Below are 20,634 nucleotides of genomic sequence, written 5' to 3' on the forward strand. Positions count from 1 at the left end.
TTAGGAAGATATTTTTTTTTTTGCCGACTAATCAAATTATTATTACACAGACGGCAAAGGAATCGTTTTTTTAGGTTCTGAATTAATTAATATTAGGCACTGGGTGATGCAAAGAAATTTTTTATATAATACTGTGAGCAGGTTTATTTAAAACAAAACAGAAATAAAAGTGGAATTGACATCGAGAACATAAAATAACAGAACCAGTATCATACTGACTCACCTTGAACTAGTCCCTCATCTACAAGCATTCCATTTAAGGAATCATAAAAAGTGACAAATAACGATTTGCTATTTGCGATTCCTTAAATGTAATGTACAAAAATTGATCTGTTATAAGTGGGTGCAATTTGCACATTATCTTCTAACAAATCCATTTGTATTTTGCAAACCTACTTATGTGATAATAGGTTGGTTCTCAAAATACCAGTTCAAAGTGTGTCGCAATTCAACCTACCTCATTAACAGACATGAGATAGGTCGCAAATTGTGATCCACTACGATTGGCTACAACAACTTGCATGGTGGCCTGCTGGGGTCAGCAGACCACCATGTCTGCGATTGCATTTAAATAAATCTATTTTTTTTTTTATTGCAGCTCGTTTCCAAGGAAGACAGGATGTGTTTAATAAAAAAATTAAAAAAACAGTGAAACATTACGCAAACCTTTTGTATGAACAGGCTATGGCCTTATGGACCATCGCTTACTCATTAAAAATGTTTTTTGTGAGATTCACAAATGGAAAAGGCTCACATTGGGGGCCCCTTTGTATTTGGGATTAGCTTGCCTCCAGGAGGTAGTAAAATATTAATGTCAGTCACAAAACATTAACCCCTTCGCTGCCAGGCCTTTTCCCCCCTCAGGTGTTGAGCCTGTTTTTTTTGGCTATTTGGGGTAGTTCATGTTTAGGCCCTCATAACGTTTTATCCACATAAGCTACCCTCACCCAAATTTGCGTCCTTTTTTCCCCAACATCCTAGGGATTCTAGAGGTACTCAGAGTTTGTGGGTTCCCTTGGAGGAGACCAAGAAATTAGCCAAAATACAGCTAAACATTCATAAAAAAAAATGGGAAAAATTGCTGCAGAAGAAAGAATATTTTTTTTCCCTGAAAATGCTATCAATAAAGAGTTTGCGGTGCTAAAATCATCATCCTCCCAGCTTTCAGAAACAGGCAGATATGAATTACAAAACCACGTTTTTCAACACAGTTTTGGCATTTTACTGGGATATACCCCATTTTCACTATTTTTTGTGCTTTCAGCCTCCTTCCAGTTAGTGACAGCAATGAGTGTGAAACCAATGCTGGATCCTGGACAGCTAAACATTTCCGAAAAGTAGACAAAATTCTGAATTCAGCAAGGGGTCATTTGTGTAGATCCTTCAAGGTTTTCCTACAGAAAGTAACAGCTAAAATAAAACAAATATTGAAATTTCTGTAAAAAAAGCCATTTCAGTCCACACTTTCTTCTATAACTTTTTCCAGCTATGGCAGATTTTTTAAAGCAATATACCGTTAAGTCTGCTGGACTCTTCTAGTTGCAGGGATATATAGGGTTTGTAGGTTTATCAAGAACCCTAGGTACCGAGAGCCAATATATGAGCTGCACCATGCAATGGGTTTTCATTGTATACCCGGTATACAGCAATTCATTTGGTGAAATATAATGAGAAAAAAATAGGTATCAAGGAAACCTTTGTATTTCCCAAATGGGCACAAGATAAGGTGTTGAGAAGCAGTGGTTATTTGCACATCTCTGAATTCCGGGGTCCACATACTAACATGTGAATTACAGGGCATTTCTCAATTAGACTTCTTTTTTACACACTGTCTTACATTTGGAAGGAAAAAATGTAGAGAAAGACAAGGGGCAATAACACTTAGTCTTCTATTCTGTGTTCCCCCGAGTCTCCCAGTAAAAATGGTACCTCACTTGTGTGGGTAGGCCTATTGCCCGTGACAGGATATCCCCTAAACATGCCCCAAAACTCACCACTCCAAGTGGGACGATTTTGAGAGTTAGCCAAGCTCTAATGGCCCAAATGTAAAACCAAAACCCAAAATAATCAAATGCCCTCTTGCTTGCCGTTGGGTAAAGATCTTTTAGTGTGCGGGGGAGAGCTGAAAGATTGTTACCTCCTTCAGTTGTGGTGGGCCCATACTAGTTGCCACCACCCCACAATTTTTTTTAAATTCCCTGGCATCTAGTAGGCTTTCTGCCCTCCACGGGGAGTGGATTGGGGATAATTGCCCCATCTGCCCACCGGAGGGCAGAACAACTTTATCCCCATTTATTTGGGGAGGGGGTATGGCCATACCCTCACCCTCCTTTTTTTTAAACAAAATCTTCCCCGGTGTCTAGTGGGCTTTCTGTCACTGTTGGGGGCAGATGGGCCTTACAAAAATAGGCCCATCTGCTCCCAAGAGGGGCAGGAATGGCCAACAGTAATGTTCCCCTATGGGACAGGACCCTTGCCCAAGGGGCTGCCCCCCCAATCGAAACACACACAAACACCAATCCCTGGTGTCTAAGTGGTTTTTGTCCCCCTTAGGTGCAGATGGGCCTAATAGAAACAGGCTGATCTGCCCCCAAGGGGGGCAGAAATGACCCCAAATAAATTTGCCCCCAGGGGTCGCTCCCCATATGTAAAAAATAAAAAAAATCCCTGGTGTCTAGTGGTTTCTGCCCCCCTTGGGGGAGACAGGCCTAATTAAAATAGGCCGATCTGCCCTATGGGGGGCAAAAATGGCCTAAAATAAATTTGCCTTCCACAGAAGCGACCTTTGCCTAAGGGGTTGCTTCCCTTGTGTGAAATTGATGCAAAAAAAAAATCCCTGGTGTCTAGTGGTTTCTGCCTCCCTTGGGGGCAGAATGGCCCAAGAAAAATAGGCCCATCTGCCCCCAAGGTATGCAGAAATGCCCTAAGAGAAAACTGGCCCCCAGGGGAGTGACCCTTGCCTAAGGAGTGGCTCCCCATCCATAAAACCCTTTTTTTTCAAAGCCCTGGTACCTATTGGTTTCACTAAAATAGGCCGAAATGGCCTAATAAAAAAATGCCCTCCTTAGGGAGCGACCCTTGTCGAAGGGGCCGCTCCCCTCATGTCATAAACAAAACAAAAAAACTCGCTGGTGTCTAGTGGGCATTCCTGCAGCACGATCGCTATGCGGTTGTGCTGCAGGAATGCTTAGAGAGACATGAAAAGGAAAGCCTTTGCTTTCCATGCCTCCCTGACTTCCCCTGCACCCCTACAGAGGAGAAACTTATCAGTTTCTCCTCAGATCACCCTGGAAGCCATGCTTCCAGCGTGACGGAGGCAACCTCTGATGATCATCTGGTCATCTGATGTCACTGGGGGGGTCAGGGGTGGAAGCGATTTCCCTTCCAATCCCTGCACAGGGGAGGGGAGTGGGAGGCCCACGTGGGAGTGTTAGCACTCCCCCCGTGGGCCGGGTCCAGGACGTAACGGTTACATCCTCAGCACCCGAGCAGTGCGCACCGAAGGGGTTAATACATAGTTAAAAGAGTGAGTGTCTAGAAACTTGACACTCTGAATCAGTGGTTGTTGTCACCACACTTTTAACTGCTATCTTCACTCTCTTCGTGGGGGATGCATGGACCCACTGTAAGATACCAGCACACTTCACAGCAGTATTAGTCACAAGTATAACTTGATGTGGTTGCTTCCACCGTGACTCTAAGCAGGTTTTGGGGGCATGTTTCTTTACCAAGACCCGATCTCTAGTTTGTAGTGCATGGCTCTGGCCTTCTTTTGTTGACAGTGTTGCCAAATCCACCTGATGAGAGGCAGATTTCACCACATTGGCTAGACCTTTACAGTAATCCAATATAATGTGATCAGTAATCAATGCAAGTGCTGCTTCAGGAATTTACAGGATCTACATAGCCATAGCCAGGAGGATTTCATTAGGAGAGAGACCAGTCTTTTTGTTTGAACTACTTCTAATGCTCAACAGAACAAAAAGAAAAGTATCTGTCCATTTTAAAGTCGCTAATGCACAGGCTTTGGTAAGCTTGGACTTAATAGTGTCATTCATCTTTTCAACTATACCTGGCATTCTGTTGACGTAAATGTAGTGGAACTTTGGCTCAATTTGTAAAGTTTTACACAATAGTTATAGTACTTCATTTTTAAAGTAAGTTCCTCGATCTGTATCAACAGAAGTAGCCATGCCAAGTCTCTGTATTAATTCCCATAACAAGAGTTTGGCAAGTGTTACCACTCCTAGTCAAATCAGCTTCTGCACATTTAGAAAACAAACAGACAATTGTGAAAATATATCTGAGCCCGTTGTAGACATGCATCTCTATAAAGTCTGCCTGAAGTCTAGTGAATGTTCCTACAGATTTGGCGGTGCGACTCATAATAACTAGTCTGGTTCATTTTCTGTCAAGTGATGCATCTTTGACATATACCTTCTGCTTTAGGTCTGAGTTTTGTGTTGCACCAATATTTTTTAAAGATCCTGACCATTTTGTCTTTTCCCCTTACAACCAGCTGTTTCCCAATGTTTCTTTTCATCCTCTGGCACCTCTTGTAATTGTCAGAGTTCACTTGATGTTGCCAGTATTGGATTGAACAAAACAATTCACATTATCTCCATCATCACTTTCTGTATCAGCTTCACACTGTTCTGATTCTTGTTCTTGCTTCTGCTATCTTGCTCAGTAGTTACAGTTTCAAGAGCACAGTACTTTGCAGTCTGATCAGCATAGTGATTATCCACAGTGACCATATTATCCCCAGACCTATGAGCAATGAACTTTCCAACTGATATCTCCCTGTGTTGTTGTATAGCATCTAACAAGTTCACAATGTATGCTCCATTGAATATCGGGGTACCAGAGTATGTCATCCCCTTTGTAACTATATTTTTCCAATGCTGTGTGCCACTCTAAATCCATATTGGCATTCTGCGCAAATTGTCACACTCATTTCATTGGCATGACAACATGATCTTATCAGTGCAATCAGTTCTGATACTTGTGCTGAAATTACATGAGAAAGTATGATGCTTCAACAATTTCAGAAATGGAACAGGCTGTATAAGCTGCTCTCAGTATCCCTTGATGGACTCTCAGACATGAACCATCTGTAAACATAGCCTGATAAGCCACTAGAAGAGGAACATCTTTGTTTCCAGGTCTTCGTTTGGTACACAACTCTGTTATATTGGTAAAGTCATGACTGGGGCCATTATCTTCATCATTGTTTGGAACAGTTGCAAGACTTAAGGTATTGTACCTTCTAATTGAAATATTTTCAGCTGCCACTAATGTTTGTTCATTCTTTGTAAGGTGGCTGTTTGTCAGATGCTGAGTTTGTGTACGAGTCGGCAAAATCTCAACTGAATGAGGGACTACAACAATAAGAATATAACCCATAACAATCCCCTCACTCTGCCAGGCAAACAACTAGGAAATGCTATGGCTACAGGATCTAATGTAGAACACAAGTAAGTGACAGGTTGTTTTACCTTCCCATGCTTTTGAGATAGAACAGATAAGCCACACCTTTCTTTTTTGTGACTGTAAAGCAAAAAATCCTTATCATAATTAGGCATTCCTAGAACTGGTGTGCGACAGAGATTCTCTCTGAGTTCTAGGAAGGCTTTCACACATTCATCATCAAGTGGTACTTGATCTTCTATATCGCTGGAAGTAAGCCTCAGTCCACTGACAACAGTAGCCAGCTATTCCCAAGAACATCCTCAGTTTCTTCTGGGTACTTAAAGCAGTATTCAGTACCACCAGGCAACATGGGACTACAATTTTATTTAACTTTCTAAGATCTTGAACCCTCCATGTGACACTCTTTTTGGTTAATGCCCCTCACAGGTAGGTTGCATGGACCACCAATCACCTCTTGTAGTATATCCTGCTCTATCATCCTTTCTATGACACGTTTCATTCCTTCTGCTTCTCTTGAAAACTTGTTGATAAACTGTATCTGGTTTGATCATGATTGGCTTTACACTCTTAATCCTACTTCTTGTCCTGTGAAATCCCATACCTCCTCTTTCACTGTGGGGCATATTTACAAGCCCCTTGCACCACCCTAGCATAATTTTTTTAAAGATAAAACAGCATTAAAGAGGCCTTTCTCCTGTGCTGTATTTACAAAGTGGCACAATGCTTTCATTGTGCCACTTTGTAAACCCTTGTGCCACATTATGCCTGCGCCAGGCATAATGTATGCAAGGGGGGGCGTTCCAACACAGGGAGGCACTAAAAAATGGCACAGTGATATTTATAACATTTCACTGCACCATATTTCCGTCATTTTTAACACCTGCTCAGAGCACCCATTTTAATCAATGTGCCTCCCTGTGCTTTGCTGCACCATCATAAATTTTTTTATGCTAGTGCAACAAAGCACCACAATATGGTAAAAAAAAAAATGACGCTATTGTCATAATGACCACCATAGTGTGCCATATTGGAAATACGGCACAACCATGGTGTCGTTAGGTGGGGCAGGGGTGACGCAAGAAAAGTGGTGCATCGGGATTGATACACCACTTTCTTGTAAAGATGCCCCTGTGTGTCTTAAATCAAGAGGCAGGTCATCTTTTGTACGAACTGAAAACAATTGAATTCATAATTCTTGTGATTGTAGCCTAAATACTGAATATTCATCTTGTGTTTCAATCACCTCATCCGGTGTGCAACAGATCACACATTTCATCTTGCAAAGCAACTCTTTGCTAAGTAAATTTACAGAACTCAAATCACACAATATGAATTGGTGATCAATTTCCATGGACCCTATTTGAACTCAAACATTTGGTGACACCTTATTAGTTATTTTTTTATTGTGTATTCCTACAACTTCGACTTATTTTCCCGAGAGAGTAGGTTAGGGACCACCATGGAGCAAACTGTGGAGCGGGTAGAGCCAATATCGATTAGAAAGGTCACAGGGTGGCTATTCACCTCACTACCTACATATGGGCCACTTTGGTCTACCTCTATGGACTGTCATCTCCTGTTTTACAGAAATATAACTAGTATCTTTGTGTCACTTGTCAATCACAAATTCACACTAAGGCAGATTTCCATTCAACTGTAGTCCACCCTGGTATAGCGCGTTAACTACTGTGTACCAAAGAATGAACAAACACCAATCAGAAGTAAACACATTCCGTCTACAGTTCTAGGATTCTTATCAATACAGAAATGAGCCTATGACCATCTATGTGTGTATGCGGCCCTCACAAAGACGTCCCTACTGACAAGTTCAACAATATATCTCAAGATCATGGACTACAACGAATCGGATGACCATAACCCACAATGAACATCAAACATTGAACATCTTCTTTGACGCATATATAATTCAGCCCTCAAAACAAAACGAGGATCATTACTCAGCAATATGACAAAACCATCAATTAGGCCACCTAATGAACCAGAAATTAACAGTACACAGCAAAAATTCTCACATGCAGTATAATACATAATTCAACACAAATCCACACTCAAAGTACAAATCCGATAATACACCAGCAATATGCCAAAATCACTCCGAATTCACTTCACCCTACAGATACTCACAGTCCTTTTGCCAGATGCCACAAATAATCCAAATAATAGCCTCTTTGAGAGCATAGACAACTCCAGATCAGGGACAAAAATTATCTCAGTAGAGCTCTTATCTCCATTCTTGCACTTCTATCACTTAGGTAATGTGCATGATAGTGGCGCCTAAATTGCAAGGTTGGGGAAAGTGTTAATCTCGAGAACTAAAAGGCAGAGTGTTCAAAGAGACAAGATTCAAAACAGTATTTCAGATACAGTCAATAAGAAAGGATTGATTAAAAAAAGGGAGTTTGAGATCAGAAATTTAGAAAAAAAAACACAAAAGGTTTATTAAAAGTTAAAGTACAATACAGAATATATAAAAATGTGGCAGTAATCTAATCTAAACAATCAAGACACAGGATTTCAATTGCCAAGAAGGCTCTCAATTACAGAAATGTTGCAACATCTCAAAGTGTCTTTCTGGCTCACCCTCAACAAACGGGGATTTATATACCCAGTATCAGCATAGAAAATGATGGAAACTGAAAAGTCAGCATGGTGTGAGCAAAACTATCATAATTTCCACAAACCACATTACAATATTCTGAAATGTCAAATACCCCAATCTTAGTACAAACCCACTACATTAATATTGATTCTCCCCTTCTGACCTAATGTCATCCGAAGGTGCCAGAACTAGTTACATAAACAACAGAAAACAGCTGTGAATGAAGGCATTGTGAATACAGTCTGATAGCAGGAAGAACCTTGAAAAGTAGCAAAAAGACTTCCTCCAGCAAGTTCTTTGAGAGTAGTATGTCATATGAGAAAATATAAGCACACTAGGAACATCGTCATATGGCTGCCATTTTATATGGCGTACAGAATTAAGAGCTCTGATGATCCTAGGATAGCCCCCCGAAGGGACAGAGTGGTCAGGAAGAACTAAGCTTCACCCAGGACTACACATGAACATCCTAAAAGACTGTCCTCCATCACCTGTTAGATTGTGCTGTCAGGCAATCAGCCTATGATCTATCTGCATTGAATGAAGTTGTCTTATCAAAAGCTCACAATTTCTCAACAGCTTGCATTATCCTGCCTTTCTGGTGCTTATTTATTGTGTGTATCAATTAAAGGCCTATCAAAACAGATCTATGGAATATATCCAATGCTGACACACCAAGAAACAACAGTCAAGGTTGCAGCCTGCTGTCACGCCACATTCCCTGAAATGGAAGACATATTAAGAATGCTCCAAGAGTACAGGACGTCCTAGGGCTGCTGGGTTTCTCCAATTTCCCAGGTGCTTTGCTACAGAGTCCTGATGACAAACATTGACCTCATATTATGCAACTAAACAATACCCCAGGGGGGTCAAACAATGATTTTAAGGAAAAAGCATACAGACTTTTTTTGTAGCGCTTATGTACATGGCCTTTACTTATGATTTTCACCAATACTGATTGCATGATGACCTCTAATGGTTTGCTTTTATTTTCTTATTTAGTGATCATAAAGACAATATACAATCAACCATTCAACATCTATTGTGGTTTTAAAAAGTGCCATTGACTGCTCCAAACATCAATTAATAATTATTAGTGTTATATTAAGTTCACCCTTTCTTCTAGAAAGACATATATATGTATAATTATATATATGAAGGGGTGAAACCCTACTCAAGCAGCAGCCACAAACCTTGTCAGGGTGAAGTCACAAGCAAACCCAAAATTAACCTGTGCTCAACCCTTTGGTAGCTTGACATAGCAGTCAGGCTTAACTTAGAAGCAATGTGTAAAGTATTTATGTAATACTTTAATCATTAATAAAGGGAGAACCCAACACATGAAAAATCCTACACCAATTTAGAACAATAGAGAAACATTTATTAAATCAATCAAGACAACATGACAAAAACTCAATCAGTAGAACCAGAGATATACAAATTGAAAGATTTCGGTGAATATAGTGCCAAAAACGTGCAGCATGCCAACTGTGGTAATCTGGTCGCACTGGGCTGGATCAAAGTGACAAGTTCAGCCCAAACCACAATAGAGTGCAGGCCAGCTACAGGGACCCAGTCAGGATCACTGAATACGAGTAGTTTAAATCCTGGTTGTAGAACAATGCGAAGTAAATTGCATTGAGTTGCATTGGCCAGCATTGAGAAACTGGTGGCATGTAGATTGCAAATCGAGGTCCTGATCGAAGATGTGTCACGCAGCTTGTGCAGTGATGAGTCGGTGCTGAAGTTGAGGTGCTTTGCACCGGGTGGGTTCTGGTGTAGCAGTTAGGGCTTACGAGGACTTGCATAGAGGTTTGCTGTGCTGCGTCAAGCTGGGCTGGTTGTCGACGTCAAAATGCGTTGCACTAAGTCGGGCTTGCAGAGATGCCATGGTGATGCATGGTCATGCATTGGAGCTGCAAGGAGCTGCAGGGTACTGGGCCAGTTGTTGCCATTAAGATGTGTTGCGCTGGGTCGGGCTTGCAGAGCTGCCGTGGTGATGTGAGATCCTGCATTGAAGATGCGAGGACCTGCGGAGCGCTGGGCCAATTGTCGGCACTGAGAAGGATCAAGATTGTGGAGCTTTTGAGGCGGTGTGCCGTCCTGCGTGGTGTAGATAAGCCTATTGTTTTCCTGTGGCTTGAGAACAGGAGGTCAGAAGACTGTCCCTTGGAGAACTTTGAGTCCTGGGACACACAGGTAGGCTGATTTTAGCAGTGCTGCTCACAGCAAAAGAGTCCTGGTTGAGCAACAGCATTCTTTGGGCATCAAAGTTCTTGGGCAGCAAAGCAGGTCAGCAGGGCAGACCACAGCTGGGCAGTCCTTCCTGGCAGAGTTCAGGGCTCGATAACTGATCTGAAGAGTTGAAGTGTAACACACTTGGAATTTTCTGCCTCCCTGGCCTGGCCCCAGGTTGTCTGGGGTCACAACAGACTGGTGTCAAACCCCTTTGTAAGTACGCTCAGGCAGATTCTTTGTGATGTACAAGTGTGGTAGGTGACTCCCACTCATTAACTCAGAGTGGGCCACCCTGCCAATACCTATCTTTCCTTTGTCTCACTGTCTGAGAACAATACACATCGACCAACTGCCAGTTACACCTATTTATGTGACCTAGGACAGGAACCAAATGGTTGAGACAAGAAAATGTCAACTTTCTAAAAGTGGCATTTCTAAAATTGTGACTAAAAATCTGAATTGACCATTATAAAGGGTTTTTAATTAAAATATTTTAGACACCAAACTCAACACATCTACTGCTCTCAATTTAAAGTAATCACATATAAATCCTATGGGAAAGTGCAGTAGTGAAAAAAGAATGTAAGAGTTTTTGACTACCAGTACGAGTAGAATATTAACATACCGGTCCCACTTTTAAATACACTGCACCCTTTTCTGTGGGCTGTGCAGGGCCTACTCTAGGGGTGGCATATATATTAAAAAGGAAGGTCTGGGCCTTGAAAGAGTTTTTTTTGCCAGGTGGAAATGATAGTTCAAAACTGCATACGTAGGCTGCAATGGCAGGCCTGCCATGTTTAAATAAAATATCAAATACCCAATATAAATAGACAAAGAGAGGTCAATCTTTACTACAATCAGAGGTGAGCATGTAATTCCTTGTAAATATTCATTTCTCTAGGTTCCTTGGTATTCAGATTTAGAGTGAATCTTGATTCTAATCTTCTTAAATCATTCTCTCTGTCTCCTCCTCTGAATGTTTTGGGGAATTTTTCTATTACAAAGTACTTTATTTTAGTTTCATCACCATTGTGGAATTACTGGAAATGTTGTGCTACTGGATAAATCATACCTGAATTTCTGACAGCATGAGATGTTGAAGAGTTCTCTTGTGGACCTGGAGTATGTTCTGCCTTACATTAAATTTCTGTCAGGGGCGTAACAAAATATACACTGCAAAATCACTGTTGAGGTTGTGGCTGCCCTTGGTCTTAACTTGCCTATCTGGTGAAATGGATATACTATCCATTGGCATGCCCTACTTACAGTACTTGCACTTATTATATATTGCGAAGCCACTCTTTGGCTTCAACAAAGTGACTTTACTATCCTCGACTTCAACCGTTACTAGACAATGTCTCATAGATTTTGTCTTTACAAACACCAGACAGCTTTTTGTTTTGTACCTCTGACCTCACCACCAGGTCACTGCTTATTAAATGCCAATGCTCGTTAGTTAATCCTCTTACTACTTTATGTTACCTTCTGCAGGTGGTGATAAATCTAATCCATAAACAATATAGTATCTCTGTCTTGTTTATTTACACTCTCTTTGGCTTGATCCAACATTTTCCATGTGTATCCTCTTTCAAGTTGTCTATTTGTCATGTTTCGTTCCACCAAACTATAGTTTTGTTGCATATTGCATATTCTCTTTGCTCTTACGTATTCCCCATATGAAATACTGGCTTTTAATGGGATGGGATGGGAGCTCTTTGCATGTAAAATAGTACTTCCCTCTGTGTGTTTTCTAAACAGTGTTGATATCAATTTGTGATTCTCCACCCTCACCTTTACATCTAGAAACTCTACTTCCTCTATACTTACATTTCTGGTGAATTTTAAATTGCGGTCACTTTGATTAATGTCACCCAAAAATGTCTTTGCCTCTATGGACTCTTTCCAAATAGTAAAAAGATCATCAATGAAATGCACCCACATAATGATGTGGTCCTCCCATCTCACCATATCTGGACCATTGATCACCTGCTCCTCCCACCAGCAAACAAATTTGCAAAGGGGGGGATGAAGCAGGTGCCCATCGTTGACCCCCTGGTTTGTTTGTACATCTTCTCATTAAACAAAAATATGTTATTGTTCTAGCAACATGGAGATGAGAAGTATTTTGTTTATGTCTATGCATTTACACTTGTCACATGGGTATTTAAGGATTTTGCACTTCAGGATTTTTTAATTTATTCAAATCAGTAAACATCATGTCTATTTTGTTACCTGGAGATAGAATTGCACATATTTTTTGTTTCAATGTAAGATTACTGTATTCATGTTTATGAGTTTCATTAACAAGTTCTGTTAGGATTTCAGATTCTGTCATCTCATCATTACTTATGTCATGCATTAAGTCAAAAAGATATTTTAAGTCTGGAATCTGATCAATCATCATCTCTACTTTTTGTTCTTCACCATAATGATAAATACCAATATCTACTCACCCCCAATCCTGTGACAGCATTAATTTACTTTTTTTGCCAAATATCCAAAATACTTTGAACAAACCACCAGGGAGACCATTAGTATCTGCTTGTGGATCCCTTTATGAAAAGATCTCAACATATGTGGATTTTTATTTAGGTCTATATTGTGAAATCGCTGAGTTCTTATATCAAGGATACAGATGACTTCCAAAGGATCTTAGGGTCAATTTTGCATTTCTTAAATAGAGACTTCATAGAGACTTCATAGAAATCGCTATTCAAGAAATGCAAAACGTTATGTACAGTGATACCGATTTCCAGATAACAATTCCTACAAAGTAGGAAACACTATCAGGAAATCGGTATTAGGAAATCCCATTGCATTTTAGTCAATGGGCCGGTTTCGCAAAACCAGGGATGGCAAAGGGCAAAAAGCTCCCCTTAGCGCACCTGTAGAGCGCACATATTCCTAAGGGGCATGTGGGTGCTCTATGGCAATACAAAAAAAAGCACTTTGGGTTGTTGTTTTTAATTGGACCTGGTTACCACTGAGTTCAAGTTGGTGGTAATTGCATCTTCTAAATGCCTAATTCCCATTTAGGAAATGCTTTGTACATCAGAATAGGGATCCTAAATAGGGAATCCCTATTTTTGATTTCCTACTCTGGGAATCGCAAATTGCGGTCTTTGCACATAAGTAACGGCAGTTTTGCATTTCTTAACGGACCAAAATTCTGATTCGGACTGTGAAGAAATGCAAAAGGGCTTTGTACATCTGGCCATTTGTGAATATTACATGGTACAATAAATATCTGATAGCAACAATTGATAGTTTCACTGTACACATCTATCAGACACAAAATTGGTCTACAAACCTGCAGATATTTAAAAAAAAAAATAGGTAAACATCAGATGGCATGCCACAATAGTAATTGGAGATCAATTATATATTATGGTATTGACACAATGATAAAACCTGAATGTGGCAGTGATAGAATACTGTGCCAATTAGAATCAGGATATATAATCAGCCTAAGAACAAAGCCATTTGGATTGAATAATGATGAGGAATTTTACATATATTTATAATTAGATTATTGTGAGTTACTTGGAACTTGTACACAATATTTAATAGGTTCTGTAATTTATTCTACTGAAGGGAATTGACAACAATCAAAATGGGGCCACTAAGGCCACTAAAGGTTTGAGTCATAATGGGTGAGTTTGCCATGAATTTGAGGAAAAGAAGACAATGATTACATCCATCATCTACTTGGCCTACTTGGCCACAGAGTGCAGTACGTGAAGGTACAAAGAGATTCTGTGCCTCATTTTGGGCCTGACATTTTAGGTATAGTATGCCTTAGATTACTAAAGCATATTTGAATTGTTACAATATATTGCCATATTTGCCTGAAAAGGGATGTTTTTAAAATGCCAACTTTCCTAATTCTACCCTCGCTTCTATTTTTTTTATTTTACTGGCCCCTATTTTTTATTTTGTGATTTTGAGAAGAACAACTATGTATGGCACTACACCAGAATGCTGCATTATGACAGAAAGGGGAAATGTGTGTATAATTATTATTTTTTGTCCTCATTAGTAAACCCCATAGTCTGAAACGTCCACCAAATGAACCTCCAGGATTCGATTCCTTCCAATTCATTTGCCATATAGGACTATCAAATCAGATCAGGGGCAGTCCATGTCAGAGGGCTGGGTTAACCTTCTAGAGCACTACGGCACCAAGCTCCTTTGGTCTCAATCTTGAATAATCATCGGACAAGCACTATTTCCGTTCAAACCAATCTATTAATGGGCCCCAAAACTCCAACCTCTTCCCACTACAGCCCTTCCCCTTGATATCACACATTAAATTATACATTAAAGAGTCTTTCCATTCCACAAACATTGGGGGCGTTTGGCTGGTCTATTTCCTACATATCTCTCTTCTGGCCAGCAGTATCATATAGAACAATAACTTGGTACTGTCCTTTTTAACCCTCTCACCCTGTATGCAATCAAAGATAATCAGAGAGGGAGTTATCTTATAATTAGTAGATAGTATCTTAATAATAAAGTAGCCAATCTCTATCCAAAACCGGCTTAGAAGAGGACATTCCACGAACATATGAAAGTCATTTGCAGAATCCAAAGCGCATTTCCAACAACTAACCTCACTACCAGACTTCACTCTTGTTAACTTTCTGGGAGTCTAAAACACCCTATCAATTGTAAACAAATGATTCCTTCTTAGACATGCTGGATTAACTGTTGAATACAACATTGCTATGGATACTTGCCATAATTCTGTTAACTGTACTCCTGGGAGATGATCTTTCCAAATGAGCTCCGGAATAAGAAATTTTCCATCAATTGTATCCAAAAGTGTCCAATACTAACTTGATAGTTCTTTTTTGTTCATAACGCCTTTCTGGAGTAAACTTTCAACTGAGTTAGAACCACCCACTCACCCGCAGCTCTTTCTTTCACCCTTCTCTTTATTTGCAGATACTTAAATTTAGAAAAACTTCCTCCTGTGTCTCTTACAAGATTTTCATAGGAAACCAACCCTTCCTCCGTACACAATTGGCCCCATTGCAAAAACCCAGCTTCTTTCAAAGAAACAGCTAAAACTTCTTTGGACCATTCTGGCGAACCCAGTGAATTCCATATAGGGGCATGTTTGCTATAATAAGGTAAGTCTGTGGCCTTCCTTATTTAATAGCAAACGTTTGCTGCATCTGACAATACTCTGAGCCTCACTTTCTTAAAAATGTTTGGATCTCCAAACTTGTACAAGAAAGCCCCCTCCATAACCCTCTCAAATTTCATCATTACTTCCAAAATCTGCCCTAATTCCGAGATTGTGGACCCACCAAAAGCCCTCTTCATATTTTAAAAAAGGTTGCCCATGCATAGAGTTGTAAGTCCGGTAGTCCTAGTCCCCCCTTCTCTCTCCTCCACCTCAACTTCTTCCATGCTATACGTTCTCCCTATTGCCCCATATAAAACTACTAATCTTACTTTGGAATTTATTCAACCTTTCTTTATCAAATCTCAAAGGAAGTGCATTAAAAAAGTGCATTAAAAATAAAAAGCATTTTCGGTAAAATCATCATTTTAACCAAATTGTCCCTTCCTAAAATAGTGAGAGGTAAATTAGCCCAACCCTTCATTTGTTTTCATGACTCGGTCATAATTAGATCGAAATGCCTTTCTGCGATCTTCCCCACCTCATGTGTTATCATAATGCCCAGATATTTAAACTCTCTGCTAACCTTAACATTCCCCTCGGGAATATGGTCAGCCATATTCCAAGACATAACTTCTGTTTTATGCTTATTTGCCATGTACCCTGCTATCCTCCCAAATTTCATAATCAGATCATCCAAAACCGGAAAGTATTGCTTTAGGTTACTTGTATAAACCATCAAATCATCTGCATATAGAGCTCCTTTCCTAAGCCAATTCCCACACTGAAAAGGGAGTATCAACTTACTTCTAATCTTACAAGCCAAAGGTTTTATATATAGGTCATATAATAGGGGGGATAACGGGCATCCTTGTCTAGTTCCCCTCTCAATTATAAAGGGGCGAGTTAAGACGCCATTAATCAAAATTGTTGCCAATGGATTCTGATATATCAACCTTAATATCCTTGTAAACCTTCTCCCCAGATTGAGAGACTCACAAAGAGTGATCAAATAAGTCCAATTCACTGTATCAAATGCCTTCGCAGCATCAATCATCACCACCGCTAAAGGAACTTTACATGTACTTGCCAAATCTATTGCCCCTATCAAACCTTGAGTTAACTCATGAAGGTATCTACCCTTTATAAACCCCTTCTGATCTATCTGAATCAATTTCTCTGGGAGCCCCCCTAATCTCTTTGGATGAATTTTCGCAAACATTTTATAATCACTATTCAGTAACGAAATTGGCCTATATGAGTCACACCTCGGGTCTTTCCCAGGCTTTAACATTGAGGTAATCGTTGCCTCGCTCCAAGAGGGAGGCAGCGCTGCCCCTTCCATACACATAATACCACATAGCCCTGATAAAACCTTAACTATGCTATCGCACAGAATCTTAGAAACTTCAAGCGGTAGGCCATCTGGGCCCGGCGCCTTCCCCGATTTACCAGAGCTGATCACTTCTTCCACTTCAGCTCAACTAATTCCTTTATTCAGAATTTCTTTATCCTCATCCCCCATGGCCATGAGATCTACACCTTTTAGCCAATTCTGAACCAACCCTGGAGTTATATCTACCCTCTCCGAGTAATGGTTTTGAAAATAATCTCAAAAAGACTCTCCTATTTCCTCATTTCCTCAAAAATTCCCCTACATTGTTTCCCTGAATTTCCCCCACCTTATTTTTAGTCTGCTTTGATTTTATTTGCCAAGCTAATACTTTCCTACAATTTTCTCTGTATTAAAAAAAAATTGTCCTGTAGCTTCACACCTTTCTTTAACTCGATTATCTAGTTCAATTACAAGTTTGTTTCGAACTTCTTGGAGAACCTTAGCTAATCTTTCCAAATCTTCCTCCTGACCCTTTTTTACTTATCATCTCCATTTCAACTGATTGTATACGCTCTTCTAGGATGCTTTTCTTCTTCATATATTTTCTGCTCTTAAAAGAAGCTGCTCTAATCAATCTACCTCACAGAAAGGCATTAAAGGCATCCCAAACCATCTCTGGTGAAGATGAACCAGCATTTAACCTAAAGAATTCTTCTGTATCCTTTTTCAAACCTACTACAATAGTTTCATCTAAAAGGAGAGTTCTATCTAACGTCCACCTGCTCGGCAGCTTATCCCCTCTGAGCATAAAACTCACACTCACTGCTGAATGATCCAATATGTGCACTCCAACATGGGCAATCTTTTCAACACTCTCTCTCACCCTCCCATCCACCAACACATAATCAATGCTAGATTGATGTTTATAATGTGTGTTATTATATGTGTACCCCTGCCTTAATCCTATTGTCTCCCTCCAAATATTGTGCAATCCAAAGTGGGACATCATATTAATCACCTGAGATCGCATCTTCTCGTTCATTTTTGACCTGCTCCCTTTTGACCTATCTAGATCATAGTTTAATACTATATTGAAATCTCCTGCCCAAATTATGGGGTCTGTAAGTTGTAGCAATTGATAAAACAGATCTCGAAGAGGCTGAACATCATCCCTGTTCGGACCATAATAACCCACTAATGTAAACACCTGATTAAAAGCTCTCAACCTTCCCTATCGCCCACCTACCCGCTTTATCCACTGGTCCTCCCTGGAAAGAGATTTCTGGGTGATTTTTAACTAATATAGCCACCCTTCACTATCCCCGGCCTGTGTAGAACTTAAAATGTGTTGAATCCACCAATGTGGCCGAAACAACTTAATACACTCCTCCCCAGATAGGTACGTTTCTTGCAAAATAATCACCATAGCTTGGGTATCCCTACAATACTGTATTAATCTCTTCTGCCTGCCCCTTAATCTTAAGCCATTAACATTCCAGGAAGGGAGCCTCAGTTCGGTACCCTTCATTTTCCTTTCTAACACACTCATAGACTGTCCACCAACCCTCGGAGTTAACAGAAATCATCCATTGTATCAAATACAAATAATTGAGGACAAATATTTTTTTTTGTTTTTCCCCCATGCTCCCCACCCTGTGCACCCTTCCACCCTTCCTACACCCCACCCCTCCCTACAGTTCCCCACTCCAACCTCCATTCCCCTGAGAGAACCCACCCTATCTCTTCCTAGGCGAAGCCGCTATGGGAGGCTCCTCCTGGGCCCGATCAATAAAATCCACAAAAATACCTTGCTCCTTAACCCGAAATTTGATAATCCTTATCCATAGTCTTAATCAGACTATCTACCTCTCTAATATCACTAAACGTGTATATTTTATTATTTGCCCTCACCCTCAAGGAGGCACGGAATTTCAGTTGGGCCGTAGCTCCTAATCTCTTCAAAACATCAATTCTTTGCCCTAGCTCCCATTGTTTATTTAACGTTACACTAGATAGGTCTGATCTGATTTCAAAATTAACACCCTCTGCTGTCAGGGTCTTTTTTTTCAGTGCTGCCGCTAAAATGCGCTCTTTAATGGCATAAGTATGAAAGTTGACCAAAATCTTTCTAGGTTTATCTCTATTAGGGGGGTTTTCTGAACAGGTCTCTGTGCACTCTTTGAATGTCCTTTGCCAGGACTTCTTCTTCACCCTCAATCTGTACTCCTTGTTTAATTAGATGAACTACCAACCTCTTCAGATCCCCGCCTTCCAGACCTTGAGGAACTTTTAAAAACCTCAAATTATTCCTCCTCTTATTGCTCTCCATTATTTGAGCTTTAAAAGTACCTTATCCTCCCCTACTTTTATTTGTTGCATTGTCTCAGCATTATTCTCTGTGGCTCTCTTCAACTCACCGGCATCTGCTTCCAGGGCCGCAGTACGTTTCGCAAGGTCATCGAATTTCTGCCTGAGAGCTTCACAAATCCCTCTTATCTCTCTCTGATTGGACTTTGAGGTTTCAAAACTAACCCTGACCTCCACTGCTAAATCACGTATCATTCCTGCTATGGACTGTGTGAGAGGCTCTTCTGACGCAGCCTGCTCTGAGGGAGTTGCAGCCTCCTTCTGCTGTAAACTGTAAACTTTGCACTTGTATAGCGCACTACTCACCCGTTAGGGTCTCAAGGCGCTGTACTCATACCGCTATGGAACCCCTCCTGGCTTTTCCCTGTGAGGTGCCCACTCCTGGGCACCACCAGGGTGAAGCCAGGCATCCAAGCGCTGTTGGGGCTGTTGTGGAGATTAAGCAAGCTATTGCCCAGAGTTGCAGAGTGGGACCCATTAATTAGATTAGGCACCAAGGCGAGAATTATCTGGTCCAAGGGAATTGAGCCCAAGACCTGCCGAAGCGGGACTTGAACCCTGGTCTTGAGCCAGATCTCTGCTTCAGGGTCTGCCACTCTAACCATTGTGCACACTTCTCCACCTCTCCTCTTGCCTTGATTTAGCCCCCTCGTGCTTTGCATGCTAATATTATATTTATTTCTATCCCTGAGGGGGAGAACAGAAATATTTGTCACTTTCCCCTTCAAAGTCGATTTACCTCTGTCAGATACGATGTTTGCGCAATGGTCACAGCTCCCCTGAAACCCCCTACCTTTCAGCAGCTTCAGCGTCCTCTCTGCGAATGTAGGACTTGTGCTGGCTCTTCCCTCGCTGCCCCGGAGGGAAATCCTGGCAGCTACATGCCTACCGCGTTGTAGCTCCAAAGCGGCCTGCATCCAGTTAGCAGGACAACAATTTGGCATCGCCTTTCTTCCAAGGCAGGTAAGCTTTACCCCTATTTCCTCCATGATAAGCAGCAAGGAGCAATCGATCCAAGTACGGAACGCTGTGCACGCCTAGAGTGGGTAAGTTCTGCCTGGCTCAGGTGCATACCATAGCCAACCAGAAACCCCATTTCTAACATTGGCGCCAGGCAGTGGTTCAACCGCAGGGTAGTGACTTTGGGTTGGATTGCCAGATTCAGGGGGTAAGCTCTGATCTGGTAGGGGGTAGGTGTGCTCCCAAGGAAGTCCTGGTTCGCTGGGCAATGGTCCAGTCTAAGGGTGTCGTCCCTGGACTAGATAGACAGGTTCAGGGGGAAACTCTGACCTGGTTGGGGGGGCGGTTAGTGTGCTCACCTCCCCGTGTGAAACTTCTGGTGGCTTCTCCCGAGGTGGGGAGACGCAGGACTCTGGAAGTGGGGTTCAGGGAGGGGGAAGCCCGCCCCGGACCCCGGTGCAACCCAAGGGTGTCGTCCCTAGGTTGGGTGGTCAGTCGCCAGGTAGTGATCCTGGGCTGGAGAGAGAGTTGTGCAGGGCTGCTGTACGC

This window comes from Pleurodeles waltl, chromosome 4_1 (assembly GCF_031143425.1).
Source record: "Pleurodeles waltl isolate 20211129_DDA chromosome 4_1, aPleWal1.hap1.20221129, whole genome shotgun sequence".
NCBI lineage: Eukaryota > Metazoa > Chordata > Amphibia > Caudata > Salamandridae > Pleurodeles > Pleurodeles waltl.